This window comes from Nothobranchius furzeri, chromosome 11, assembly GCF_043380555.1.
Source record: "Nothobranchius furzeri strain GRZ-AD chromosome 11, NfurGRZ-RIMD1, whole genome shotgun sequence".
NCBI classification, from domain to species: domain Eukaryota; kingdom Metazoa; phylum Chordata; class Actinopteri; order Cyprinodontiformes; family Nothobranchiidae; genus Nothobranchius; species Nothobranchius furzeri.
The window spans coordinates 65653202-65666519 of NC_091751.1; the positions used below are offsets into that span (position 1 = coordinate 65653202).

At 41.5% G+C, this 13318-nt stretch overlaps 1 protein-coding gene across 8 annotated transcripts in view; it reads left to right on the forward strand.

The window, feature by feature from the left end:
- Nucleotides 1–233: 233 nt before the first annotated feature.
- The window catches only part of dlgap1a (discs, large (Drosophila) homolog-associated protein 1a), a 142110-nt gene continuing 129025 nt past the window's right edge, over nt 234–13318 (forward strand). For 3 of the 8 annotated variants that reach the window (XM_054746424.2, XM_054746553.2, XM_054746486.2), the window contains exon 1: nt 919–2996. The gene's annotated coding sequence lies outside the window, so the exon portion shown is untranslated. Of the gene's footprint in view, nt 687–815; nt 888–917; nt 2997–5744; nt 5792–13318 lie in introns of those variants that run through there. The other 5 variants (XR_011515507.1, XM_054746514.2, XM_070541761.1 and 2 more) reach the window with 4 other exon arrangements.

A 13318-nucleotide genomic window follows, 5' to 3' on the forward strand; every position in this document is an offset into this window, starting at 1 on the left:
GACCTTGAAGCAGCATGGGAGAGTTGAAGAATTTAACCAGTTAAAATGGATTCATGGATATTTAATCAATAGTTGTGGCTCCTCTGGTCATTTAGTTCTTTGTCTGCCGGAGACATTTGCTGAATAAGGAAATAAAAACTTAAAATGATAAAAAAAAATAGGGAAAAACACTTGTTTTGTATTCTATCAATTATTAATAATAGATTGTTGGTGTTTTAACTTCTGGTAAAGGAAAACACACAATTTCCAGGCAGCCCCAGTCTGGAGAAGTGATGGTGACATCAGCCGTTAAAAATAAATAATACTCTGAGGTTTTTATGAATAATTTGTACTTTTACTTGAGTATTTCTCTAACACCAGTACTTTTACTTGTAAATGAGTAATATTTTAGCAATGTAACAGTACTTGTACTTGAGTACAGATTTTCAGAATTCTTTCCACCACTGCTGAAAACTGTAAATGCTCATTGTAACATGTTAATTAAAATGCTAAAGCAACAGAGGTGACATGAAGATTGTATTGTTTGTTTTATGCAACATCAGGAGCCCTACGCAGATATTTTGGGATGACATCAGCTGCCACTGAGGAACAGCCATCTACCTCCACTGCTCATACCAGTAGGCCAGTATTTGAACTTGAGGAGGGACAGTCTGCTGGCACCACATCTCCCCAGGAAGATACTTTAGGTGGGTTTTGCACATGTGTGTGTGTCCAGCAAACATTTAGCTATAGACATTTAAATTGTATTTTCACAGAATATGGGAATTGTTCCATATAGCAATGTGGTGAGTTATGCTTCTATTTTCTGTCAATAGAGAGACCTACCAGTACATGTGAACTTGATGAGGGACAGCCAGCTGCCACATCTCCCCAACAAGATACGTCAGGTAAGTTTTGCACAAGTGTGTGTGTGTGTGTGTGTGTGTGTGTATCCTGCAAACATTAGAGAAATTTGAATGTCACATATTGTATTTTAATAGAATATGTGAAATGGTCCACATAGCAATGTGTTGAGTTACGCTTCTGTTTTCTGTCAATAGAGAAGCCTGAACGATCAACCAATGAGTCCCATTGAAGGTGATGATGAGCCTCTTTCTTCAGACCCAGCCAAGTGGCCATCACCAATTACCGACAGCATACGCACAGAGCTAGTTCGAAGAGGACCTACCAAGGTGCCAACTACTTTCATATTTCCCAAGAATGAAGGCGATGGCAGGTGTTGTCATCATCACTATTTCAGTAGAACTTTGACAAGTGGTGAGAAGGTGGCCAGGAGCTGGATGTTGTATTCAGTTAGCAAACGTTATATATAATACACTCCACGCAATTTTGAAACAAAGCTGTAGGTGTAATTTTTTTTCTTGTGTGTGTGTGTGTGTGTGTGTGTGTGTGTGTGGGGGGGGTGTCACGGGGGATCTCGCACAGGGCGCCATTTAGGCCAGCTCCGCCTCTGTCTAGAGGAAAGATCACCAGAACGCTGCGCCATCTTCTCGTGCCTTCTCCCGATTTAGAGCCAGCTTTTTCCAGTCAGTGAACCACTCTGCCATCTAGCGGTCATGTCTTATAATCCTTTGACTATGTTTTCGTGGCTCATAAATACATATATGTCTAAATAAACAATTTTACATTATTAAAAACTAAATGCAGGTCTATCTTTTAAAAGTACAGGATCCTGAGATACTCTATTTCCCCACAGAAAAACATATTTGTCCCTTCAACACAAGTTTAGACTAAATCCAAAGGAAATTCAGATTTCCCAGCTTCCACCCAGCATTCAAATGCACCACGTTCACACAAATCAGTCAGGTGAGAAAAGAGTCTCAAAAGGATGTTCAGGTAAACTGATGTGTGTAATGTAGTTTTGTCGGTGTGTATCAGGTGAATTGTGTGTGTGTGTGTGTGTGTGTGTGTGTGTGTGTATTTAATGATTTGTATGTGTATAGGACCATCATTACACATGAAAACATAAACACAAGTTACAAATCAAGAGTTACACATGCTTACACTACATATGCTTATGCTACACTACAAACACACAGATCTTGATACACACACAAGTCTTTTGAGACTTTTTCTTCCCATAATAATATGACAGATTTATTTTTTTTTAAATCAGATTTAGCTCACGCATTTAGATGTAACATTTGGATTAGCCAAAGTTGTGTGAAATGTAAAATGCTGGTGAACCTTTGTAGATCGTTTTCTAAGGAATCTCACAAACAAAACTTGCATGAGACATAAAGCCTTTGGTAAGGTGACATCCTGTGTAGCCTGTTCAACGTTGCTTCTTCCATCAGAGATTTTACTAACTTATTTTCCAATAAAACACGTAGAGGTAAGTCTGAAACCAGATTTGAAAACAAACACCTTTCATCTAAAAAAGATAAAGTTAGCTAAATATAAAAAACAACTGTGCGTATAAAAATGTTCACTTGATGCCCCACGGTGGAAAAAGAATTCTGGTAAAGGCGGTGATGACAGCATGTGTCCGTTTCCGCTTGCCTTCACAATAAAAGCACGATGAAAAAAATATATAGGTCTGGATCTTCAGAACCAAAGGGTTCGTTGGGTCTCTGTGGACCCGTCCTTCGTTCTGGTTTTCACAGGTGAGAAACAAACTTCACATGTGAAGCGGTTTATACTTGAAATGTGAGTTGAACCCGTCTGGATCCCGTGAAGTGGATCAGAACCACCTGAGGAGGACCTGTTGACAACTGGACTGAGTTTCTGCGTTGCGGCTGTTTGTTTTTGCACAAATCCCGCTGCCGCTCTCCTGGATCAGAAGAGCGCAGCTGGACTTTATGCTTTAGAACCATCTCCGGTGTTCCGGTTGTGAATGAACAGTTTACGGACCGTAGGCTCGCGCCACCTGCGACGCACATCCACACTGACGCGAACACCGACACCCACGCGGAGACTGTCGCTCCAGAACCGGACTGCGGTTGGACTTCCAGTCGGTGTCTCCGTTCAGGTGACGATGCGGTGGCCCACCGGAGGTAAGCTCGCGTCGGTACCGCTGATGGAATGTGAGCTAACGGTACCGCCGTCCTTAGGGCCATCCTCTTTGCGTTTGTTCAGCCGCCGAGGCGCTAATTAGAGACGGATCTCCACAATTCTAGAGAAACGCATCCCGGTTCTTTCTCCGGTAACCGAACCCAACGGCAAAATAGAAATTCTGGTGGCACTGCGGTTCCGATTAAGCCACCTGGCAGCTGAAGTTCTGGACGGACCGAGTCCTGCAGCCAGCTGCAAGCTGATGTGGGAGGTGATGAGTCCAGAACCGAGCCGCGGTGCTGCTGGTGAAAGACTGGTGGAGCCAGATTTATTTTTACCAAAGCGATTTTCATGGTGCGTTTTTTCTCTCTCATCCAAACCCACAAACTCCGCACGTCACGGTTCTGGTCCTTACAGAGGAGAACCGGAACCAGGAGGGGTGTTGACCCTGCTGGTGTGTCAGACCCGTGGCTGGAGAAGGTTCATCCTGGGTCGGCTCTAACCCAAAATGGACTGGTTCTGAAGCGTTCAGATAAACTAGAACCAGATTAAATGTTCTGTCAGAACCAGACTGGATGAGAGTGGGTCAGAACCAGGCAGATAGTCAGGCAGTACCACTATGTGGATCTTTTATCTCTTAGGAATTTGGGATTCTGGTAGGAACCCAGTCATGATTTTCTATTTCAAATTAAAAGTGAAACAACGATTGTTTGTTAATAAATGTTTTTATTTAAAAAGTTCAGATTGTCCGTGGATAAAATATTATTCAGTATAATAACGAATGAATCGGAAATGAAACTTAATACATTTAATCATTAAAAAGTTGAACTGGCTGCTGAGTGGAAAACGCCCGGCATGCACTCGGTCAGGAAAATGGCTTTGAGTTTTAGCTCTCATCGCACTGTTGCATATTTCGTCATCTTCTCAAAGCGTCTCCAACCAACACCACCAGTCTCACCACCCATCATGTCTGACTCAAAATAGAGGCAGAGCAATCCACGAAACATACAGGTGAACCTGGAAAAATGAGAATTTGGTGCAAAAGTCCATTTATATCAGTAATCCGTCAGACTGAGAGACCATCTAAAGGCTCAGGAACCATTTGCAGGTGTTCTGGATTTATTAGCTGATTAGAGTGTGACACTTTGAGTCTAGAACATTGAACCTTTTCACAAACAGGATCTGCTCTGGAGTGGATCTCCTCATATCTGTCTGAGCGTTCCTTCTCTGTGCCGTCTCCAAGTTTCAGTCCTCCATCACCTCCCTCACCAAGGGTGTTCTGCAAGGTTCTGTGCTGCGGTCTCTACTGTTCTCCCTCTATCTGCTTGTGCTGAAGAGGAAGCAGATGCATGACATTTCTTTAAAGGAATCTCCTACCACCTTTATGCAGATGACGTCCAACTGTACATCTGCTTTAAGCCCCATGAGATGTCTAAGCTGCAGCTCTTAGTCTCCTGCTAGACTCTATTAAAACCTGGATGGATGTCAACTTTCTACAGCTGAATGAAGATAAGACTGAGATCCTCATCTTTGCCCCAGACAAGCTGGTTCCCAAAGTCAGAGACTCTCTCGGTCAGCCTCCCAGCAAACACTCGGATGTTTAATAAACTTTGAAAAGACGTCGGGCCGGCACGTCCCGTCGTGGTTGAAAAATAGCTCCAAAATGAAAGGCGAACCGACGTCTTGCCTGGATGTGAATTACACGTCTTTTGGCACGTCTCATTTAGACGTTTAATGACCGTCAGTGTACATCTCATCTACACTGTAAAATAAAATGTAGTTTTTACATTTAACAATAATTATAATAAATAGAATATTTCCTGTGTCCGACCTTGCTTTACCAATTGACTAAACCCAGCCTGGACTCAAACCCAGGTCCTCTAGAGTGTAAGGCAGATGTCTAACCGGTTGAGCTATCCCATTGACATTTACGAAGAGACAAATAGCAGATTTTCACTTACAACTGATTCACGACATGCCATTTGTTGAACTACACGTATGGCAGTGGTCCGCAAACCCCGTGCCCACCCCCAACGGCCGACCGGGAGGTGTATGATGGATAAAGCTGAGGAAAATAATCAAATAATCAATGCATGAGATGCGGGCATAAACGATTCTGCATCATAGAAGAGGACCATAATCCGTTATAGTGGAATGTGGTTTTGTTAGGGTTAGGTTTAATGGCGGCACCAGCGCAGCATCCGCATCTGTCAGAGTGGGTGTTCTCCACGTTTACCGGGTAGGAAACTTTGGTCCACCCTGTAACCTGAGACCGAACCCGAACCCAATCAGCCCGATCGGCTCTGTTGGATTTGAGTCGTGAATTATGTTAATGGAGCGGGTTGTCGCGCGGTGCGCTCCGCTCGCTCGATCAGCGACTGAGAGAGAGAGAGAGAGAGAGAGAGAGAGGATCGGAGGACGCTCCTCCAAACGCGTTATTATTTTCATAATTTCATTATTATTTCTCCTCGAAGCGCTCAGGCAGACGAGTGCTGTGATGTCGGGAGGTCCGGTCTTGGGGAGGGGGCGGGGTCAATGACGGCGGCTGTAGCGTAATCGTCTGTCTCTTTTATTTAGGGACACGGAGAAGTTTAAAGGAGAGAGAAATGGAAGACAGAAGTTCTTGTTCCACTTTATTCTTTTGTTTCATGAAGATAAACTGATGTTAAATTCAGCTTAAAGAGAAACTGGGAGGAAGCTTTGGTTCATTTTAAGTTACAGGAGTTCTTGTCTCCTATCTGCTCCTCCAGAGACAGCATGGACATGAGGGTCACATGGTGAGGGTCGCACAGGACAGGTTAGTGCAGTCACACAGCCGAGCTGGAGGGGAACAGGTGTTGTCCTGCTTTAAATTGCAAGCTTGTGTGTTATGTGCATTACAGCAGCTGAAAAACTCACCTGTTCAAGCTGGTTTTTGCGTGACCTTTCATCACCCTCTCCTTATTCTGCTCTTTCTACCTATTCCGCCTATCCTGTTTATTTTCTCTTTCTCTTTCCTCCCAGTTTTAATCACAATTTTTACTATACATTTTCTCTATTTTTAACCATATTTTTTGTATGACAAAATAAGTCTTTTTAATATTTGAAATTTTTTGTTCTTGTGAAGTGCCTCATGATAGGTGGCTTTTCAGCAGATGTGGACTTAGCCATTTTAGGGCCTGAGGCCAAGCCCAGAAATGACCCCCCCATTTCCCACCTTGACATTATTTTCAGCCCACGTTTCTTGAACAGCTGCATGTTTCCACATGTGAGTCTGAACTCACAGGACCTTCATAATCATTATTCATTCAAAAATCTTTCAGACTGACCAGTGGAAGTTTGCTGTTTCCATATCAGATGGAAACAATCAGAAACATTAGAGGTCAGAGATGAGTGTATTACCATTTGTTTGTTTTTTGTGGCAGATATGTTGAAATGAATTAATCTGAGTGAAAAACAAAGAACAAAAACAGTTTTAATTCCCAGACAATGGGTGGATATTTACATCCTTGTTAGTCATGATGTTTGAAACAGCTTTTATGAACAATGGATATTCCAGATCGTCATTTTAAAAACTGCAATGCTGTTTTATTTTCTAAATGACACCAGAGAAATCTGTAAAAGTGACTGACTTTAATGAAACGTATTCTGATCTAATTGACCTGGAAGAACTGAATTGTGGGTGTCGACATTAAAGTTATTTTCTGTTACACGGCAAACCTGCTTGTCAAACCTCCCACAAGACATTTTACGACAGAGCTCGTTGTTTCAGCAGCACTTCTTACCAGCAGCTTCTCTTCATTAGCATTAGCGTTTCAAAGGGAGAACATGGTTAACTCCTGCAGAAAGGCTGCAGGCATGGTAATACCCATAATAATAGTAGTTGTAGTAGTAGTAGTAATAATAATAATAATAATAATAATAATAATAATAATAATAATAATAATAATAATAATAGTAATACCACTACTACTACTACTACTGATAATAATAGTAATGATGGTGATATTAATATTGATATAAATAATATTTATAATATTATTAATTTTGATAATAATAATAATTATTATTATTATATTAATATTGATATTAATACTACTACTATTAATAATATTAATATTGATATGAATAATATTTATAATTCAAAATTTTGATATTATTAATAATAATAATAATGCTTTTTCAGTACTTGGACCAAGTCTCTGTAATGAGCTGCCAGCCGATGTAAAACAGGCCAAGTCATTAGAAACCTTTAAAGGAAGACTGAAAACACATCTGTTCTCGCTGGCTTTTGGACGTTGAAGTTGGTGGAAGTAGGCCGGGTATGGAATGTGAACTGGCACTCAGGTTTTTGTACTGTATTTTAAAATGGATTTCTTATTGTATTTTTATAGGATTTATTACGGTATTTTACAGGGATTTTTTAGTGTATTTTAATGGATTTTTAAATGTATTTTAATGGTCATATCTCTGTCCTATTGTGTGGCATTTTATTGATGTACAGCGCTTTGTTTGTCCATTCTGGCCATGTGAAAGCGCTCTATAAATAAAGTTGATTTGATTTGATTTGATAATAGCAATAATAATACTAATAATGATGTTAATACTACTACTACTACTACTACTAATTATGATGATATTAATATTGATATTAATAATATTTATAACACTATTATTAATTTTGATTAAAAATGATGATACTAATATTGATATTAATATTTATAATACCATTATTAATTTTGAGAATAATAACAATCATAATAATAATAGCAATCATAATACAAAAATACTAATAAAGATATTACTACTACTACTACTAATAATAATGATATTAATATCGATATTAATATTTATACTATTATTAATTTTGATTAAAAATGATAAAACAGTTGCTGTATGGGGAAACAAAAAAATTTAATCAAAGGTTGATTGAACAAGCAGGAGAGTATTAACAGCAATATCATGTCATGTGAGGGTGTGACACACACACACACACACACACACACACACACACACACACACACACACACACACACACACACACACACACACACACACACACACACACACACACACACACACACACACACACACACACACACACACACACACATTTTTGAGCACAAATCAGCCAGTTCATCTTTGATTTGTTTTTTTCTCCAAACACACAAACATCAAATACTGCTGAGTCATCAGTGGGATGTGATCTTGAATACATTCTTATCCTCTTCTGGGTCAGAAGAACCATCCTTCTCTCTGGATAAGCTGCTTGCACATCCTATCTAGCTGACCACTGGCTCCCCTCAGCTGAGCTGACAGGTGCTGGTGGACATGGACTCTGCTAGTACTGTAGGTCAGCTCACCATTACTCTTGGTTGTTGTCAGAATCATTTGTTCTCCAGTGAAGCTGTGGACTTTGACAGTGAAAGGACTGTTTTTGTCTTTTCTTGACTAACCAAGGCCTCTGTGTACTCAGACAGAACCTTGATTATTTGTAGGAACAAGTCTGACTGTCCATCTTACATTTACCATCATAAGTTCTTCTCAGTACCTACACCCCCAGCAGGTCCCTGAGGTCCAGTGACCAAAGCCTACTGGTTGTGCAGCACCAGGCTAAAGACCAAACGTGACAGATCATCTGCTGCTGTGGCCCCCAGACTCTGGAACACTCTCCTCCTGAGCCTGAGTTCAGTGGACTCAGTGGTCTCCTTTAGAAGGCAGATGAAAACTTACCGGTTCATGCTGGTTTTGGTTTGACCTTCATCACCACCCACTACGCATGCCCCAGGTTCCACTGATTTCCCTTTCCTCACATTTTTTATTCACATTTTCCCCATCATGTTAACCATTCAAAAAAATCTCTTTTACATAAAATATTTTGGTCTGGTGAAGCACTTTGTGATTTTGATCTTGAGGGGCGCTGTATAAAAGATTTCTTTGGAGATGTGGCTCTCAAGTACACTTGTTTGCTTGCATCATTTTCATTGTGGGTGTTCAGCCTGGCAATAGTGGACTATAGTTAAGTGAGTTTTTGCTCTATGGAAGCACCAATCCCCTCTGAGAAATTCTGTGTGATAGTGATAGCAACACCTCCCTCTAGCTGCACATTGTCACCGTCATCCGCACTGGCATCAGAGAGAGTGGTGCAGCTTTTCTGCTTCAGAAGGTGTTCTCCATCATCAGAGACTGCTGTCTCTGACTGCAGACATCACCTGAGTCGCTGAAGACGGGCAGAACAGGACGTCTCATTCAGGCATCACTTCCAGAGGCTGATGTTTCATTCCAGTTGGCTCTGCAGTCTACAACTTTGGACCAATGCCTACACTATACAACCTTACATACATTTATGCTTGATTGCAAGGGAGATGAATTCTCAGGCACTTCACACGTCAGCCTCCATCCACCTTTGCCGGCTCCTCCTGGGAATATAACGTTTTTTGTTCTTTTAATCATCACCTCACCCCACAGGAGTCTGAGCAGCTCACCTGTAGATAAGATATATAATTTGTTGTGCTCCAAATCACCCAAAAATAACAGACTTATGAAAAAGTGTTGGATTTAGTTTTTCACTTCCTGTATTTTGATATTAAAGATACAGTCTGAGATTTTTTTCTGGAATATTTTTGATTCAAATGTTCTTCACGTGGCACTCGATAAATTACATATTTGTCAAAAAATGAATAATTTTAATCACCTCTGAAACGCATAATCTGTGATATACCTCATCCTATCCAGCCCTGGCCCCCCCAGCTGTATTAATGGCTCATAATCCATCCATCAAACTGCTCCCCTAAATGACTGTGACCCTGCTGCACCTCTCTGTGCACAAAGCTAGTTTAGCTATCTAGTGTCATGGATGGAAGGCCCCGTTCTGTTTGCAAACTTCATTTAAAGCTACTGTAGCAATTCTGCAAAGAAGCTAGCTTTTGAATGCAAACATGTTCCTGGTCATGGTCATTTGTAACTGCTTCTAAGTGATTTTCAAGTCAAATCAAATCAAAAATACTTTATTAATCCCAGAGGGAAATTATCAGGAGATCAGACATACATGGGCAAGACACATGACAAGAATTGGTGACTGTGGTCATACGCAACCCTGAGTCGCCCTACCTTAATAGAGATCAGAGGGTTACATGAGGATTGGTTCAGGTGGAGGGAAAAAAAGGCACTTCAGAGTTACCCTCCAGCAGGAGGGCAGCTTTGCTCTGCAAAAAAACACCTCAGACAGATATGCAACAGGCTTCAGACAACACAACATAAGTGTCCACTATGTGGGGTGGTGGGTTGGGACTATCCCCACTTCAGCTCCTGCAGCCACGATTAGCAGCACATGTCACCTCAGTGTGGATAGGGGGAGGAGCATTGAGGGTTAGAGGGTTGCAGTGACCCTGGAACATTTCAGCGGCCTTCCCACAGTCCCGCCCAGGCTGGAAAAGGAGACAGAGTTGAGTTGCCATAGCTACGGCACATTCCACATATCTTCTGAGGGGGGAGTTTTCGTTGGAGGCTTTCAGGCTCAAGGGCGCCAGATTCCGATTAGAAATTGTTTTGGGGCCAGACAGAGATCATTTCCTCTCTGTCTTACAGTTTGTTGGTCCTCAACCTCTCAAAATCCCAATAATGGACATTAATCTATCCCAATCTGTGCTGATTCGTCCACTCTCTCCTTGATGGCATCCATCTTTTGTGCCAATAATGAATCTCGGTTAAAAGTTAAAGTTAAAGTTTAAGTCCCATTAGTTGTCACACACACTGGTGTGTGTGCGAAATTTGATCTCCGCATTTGACCCATCCCCTGGGGGAGCGGTGAGCTGCAGACACAGCCGCGCTCGGGAACCATTTGGTGGTTTAACCCCCCAATCCAACCCCTTAATGCTGAGTGTCAAGCAGGGAGGCATTGGGTCCCATTTTTTCAAAGTCTTTGGTATGACCCAACCAGGAATCGAACCCCTGATCTCCCAGTTTCAGGACGGACACTCTACCACTAGGCCACTGAGAAAGGTTAAAGTTCCAACCTTACGATTCATCTCGACAGTTATGTGGAGGGACAAAAGGCTCTAGTTGCGTAGTTACTGCTTAGTTGAAAAGCTTGAAAGTGTGTGAGCTAGGCAAACTTATTTCAGGTGTTTTTATGTTTTGTTCTCATTGCATTTTTATTAAAAAAAATTTAAAATTGTAATTTAGTTTTATTTATTTATTCTACTTTTTTTTTTCGTTTTGATCCGCTGCTTGCTGTCTTGCTGTCTTTCTTTTCTTTTTGCGTGTTGTACGGATGAAGGGCCCTCTCGAAACTGAGATGCTACATCTCAAGAGGCTTTATCCTCCAGAAACATAAGTAAATAAATGAATAAAAATAAAATAAATAAATAAATGGAACACTCGCCCTTCCCCTCAGGTATCATGTCTCGGCCTTATAAGCTGGAACCAGAAACCCACATTGTCCAATGAGAGTGCCAAACACCACCAGTTGCTGTATTCTAGGTCCAAACTTCATTTGTTGTCCATGATTTCAAGTGGTGTATTTCTTTTTGGTTCTCTGGTAGTTTGTCCTATGGTTGAAGTGGTGGCGGCTGGCCAGGTCTTCTTCTCTGATATTGATGAGTGGAAAACTTCTCACACCAGTGGTGTTCTGTTGCAAAATACGCAAGTGCGTAATGAATGGAGGACCCAGGGTAGTCCGGAAGTGCGGCGGTTCAGCGAGACTAACAACCATATGATCCAGTGGTTGCTTTCAAAATGGTTGTTTCAAAACGTGTTAACATTTAATATTATAAAAAAACAATACGATGCCGTACCGTTCCGTGCCGTACTGTTCTGTGCCGTACTGTTCTATACCGTACCGTACCAATTTATTTATAAAGCATAGTTTAAGAATAGTATGGCAGCTAACCAAAGTGAAAGAGCCAACAGCTCAAACACAACAAGAGACACATAGCAAAAAACAAGTATTAGTTTAAACTAATGAAAACCATCAAAATACACGTTAGAGAGAACAATCAGACCAATTGAAAGCACAATGCCAGGAAATTTAAGGAGAAAACTGACTAAAACCCACTAAAACAACACAAATAAAAAAGAAACAGCTAAAAACCACAAGGTGCAACTAAAAGAGCAGTTGAAATGTTAAAACTTCAACTAGAAATGGGGAACAGCCCACTGATGTGAAGCAAAGTGAGAGATGGCATATGGAGTCATGCAATTTGTGGATCACAGAGGGAAGGCGATGCTGAAAAGTGTGTCTTATGAGCAGACATCACCCACTGATGGAAGGAGCCAATATGGAGGCGCAGCGGCTCTACTCCAAGTCCCTCCCGAATGTCCGAGCTCCTCACCCTATCCCTAAGGCTGAGCCCAGCCACCTGAGAAAACCTCATTTTGGCCGCTTGTATCCCTGATCTTGTTCTTTCGGTCATTACCCAAAGCTCATGAGCATGGGTGAGGACTGGGTGGTAGATCGACTGGTAAATCGAGAGCTTTTCTTTCCGGCTCAGCTCCTTCTTCACCACAACAGAACGCTTCAGCGTCTGCAGTAATGCCCGAATCTGCCAGTCCATCTCCTACTTCCTCCTTCCCTCACTTGTAAACAAGACCCCGAGATTCTTGAACGCCTCCACTTGAGGCAGGACCTCTCTCCTGACCCGGAGATTGCAAGCTGTACTTTTTCCGGTCACCCATTCCTACTTATAATATAAAAAAAGATGTAATTTTAAAGCATACAACGTCCATTTTCTTGTGATTTTCTGATCTCGCTAGTCCAGCGAACCACGGCTGAGCTGCTCCACATCTGACACGCTCCCGGTGTGGATTGATGCGGAACTCTAGAGCAAACTGCACTGCTGCTGTAGCGCGCCACATACAGTGTGGATTTGGGCTAATTAGGGCTAAGGGGAGCTTGGAACTTTCTTGAACAGCTTGTTCCAAGAATGAATATGGCACTGAATGAGTGAAAAACAGGCTAAATCTAAACTTTGCCGTGCACAAATTGAAAGAATCCTCCTTAATACCCACACAATACTGAAAAAAACTCCATCAGAAATGTAGATGATTATAAATGGAAGCACACATTCTGTAGCTCTGATAAAAGCCCAAAGCGTCTGGTATATTTTTATTGCTTGTGTCAAGGATCAGAGAAAGTTCCCAAGTCCCAGTTTATTCTAGGACTTGTAGCTAAAGTGGTATTTGTACTTCACTCCTTGGCTGGTTATAATACATATTAAATAAGGTCTTGTGGGCCACATCAAAGTGTTTTGCTGACCACATTTGGTTGTATACACATAGTCCAACAACAGCACAACCGGACAATAGAGTTCTGCTCTTTGCATTAAAGGGATTTTATATCCACCGT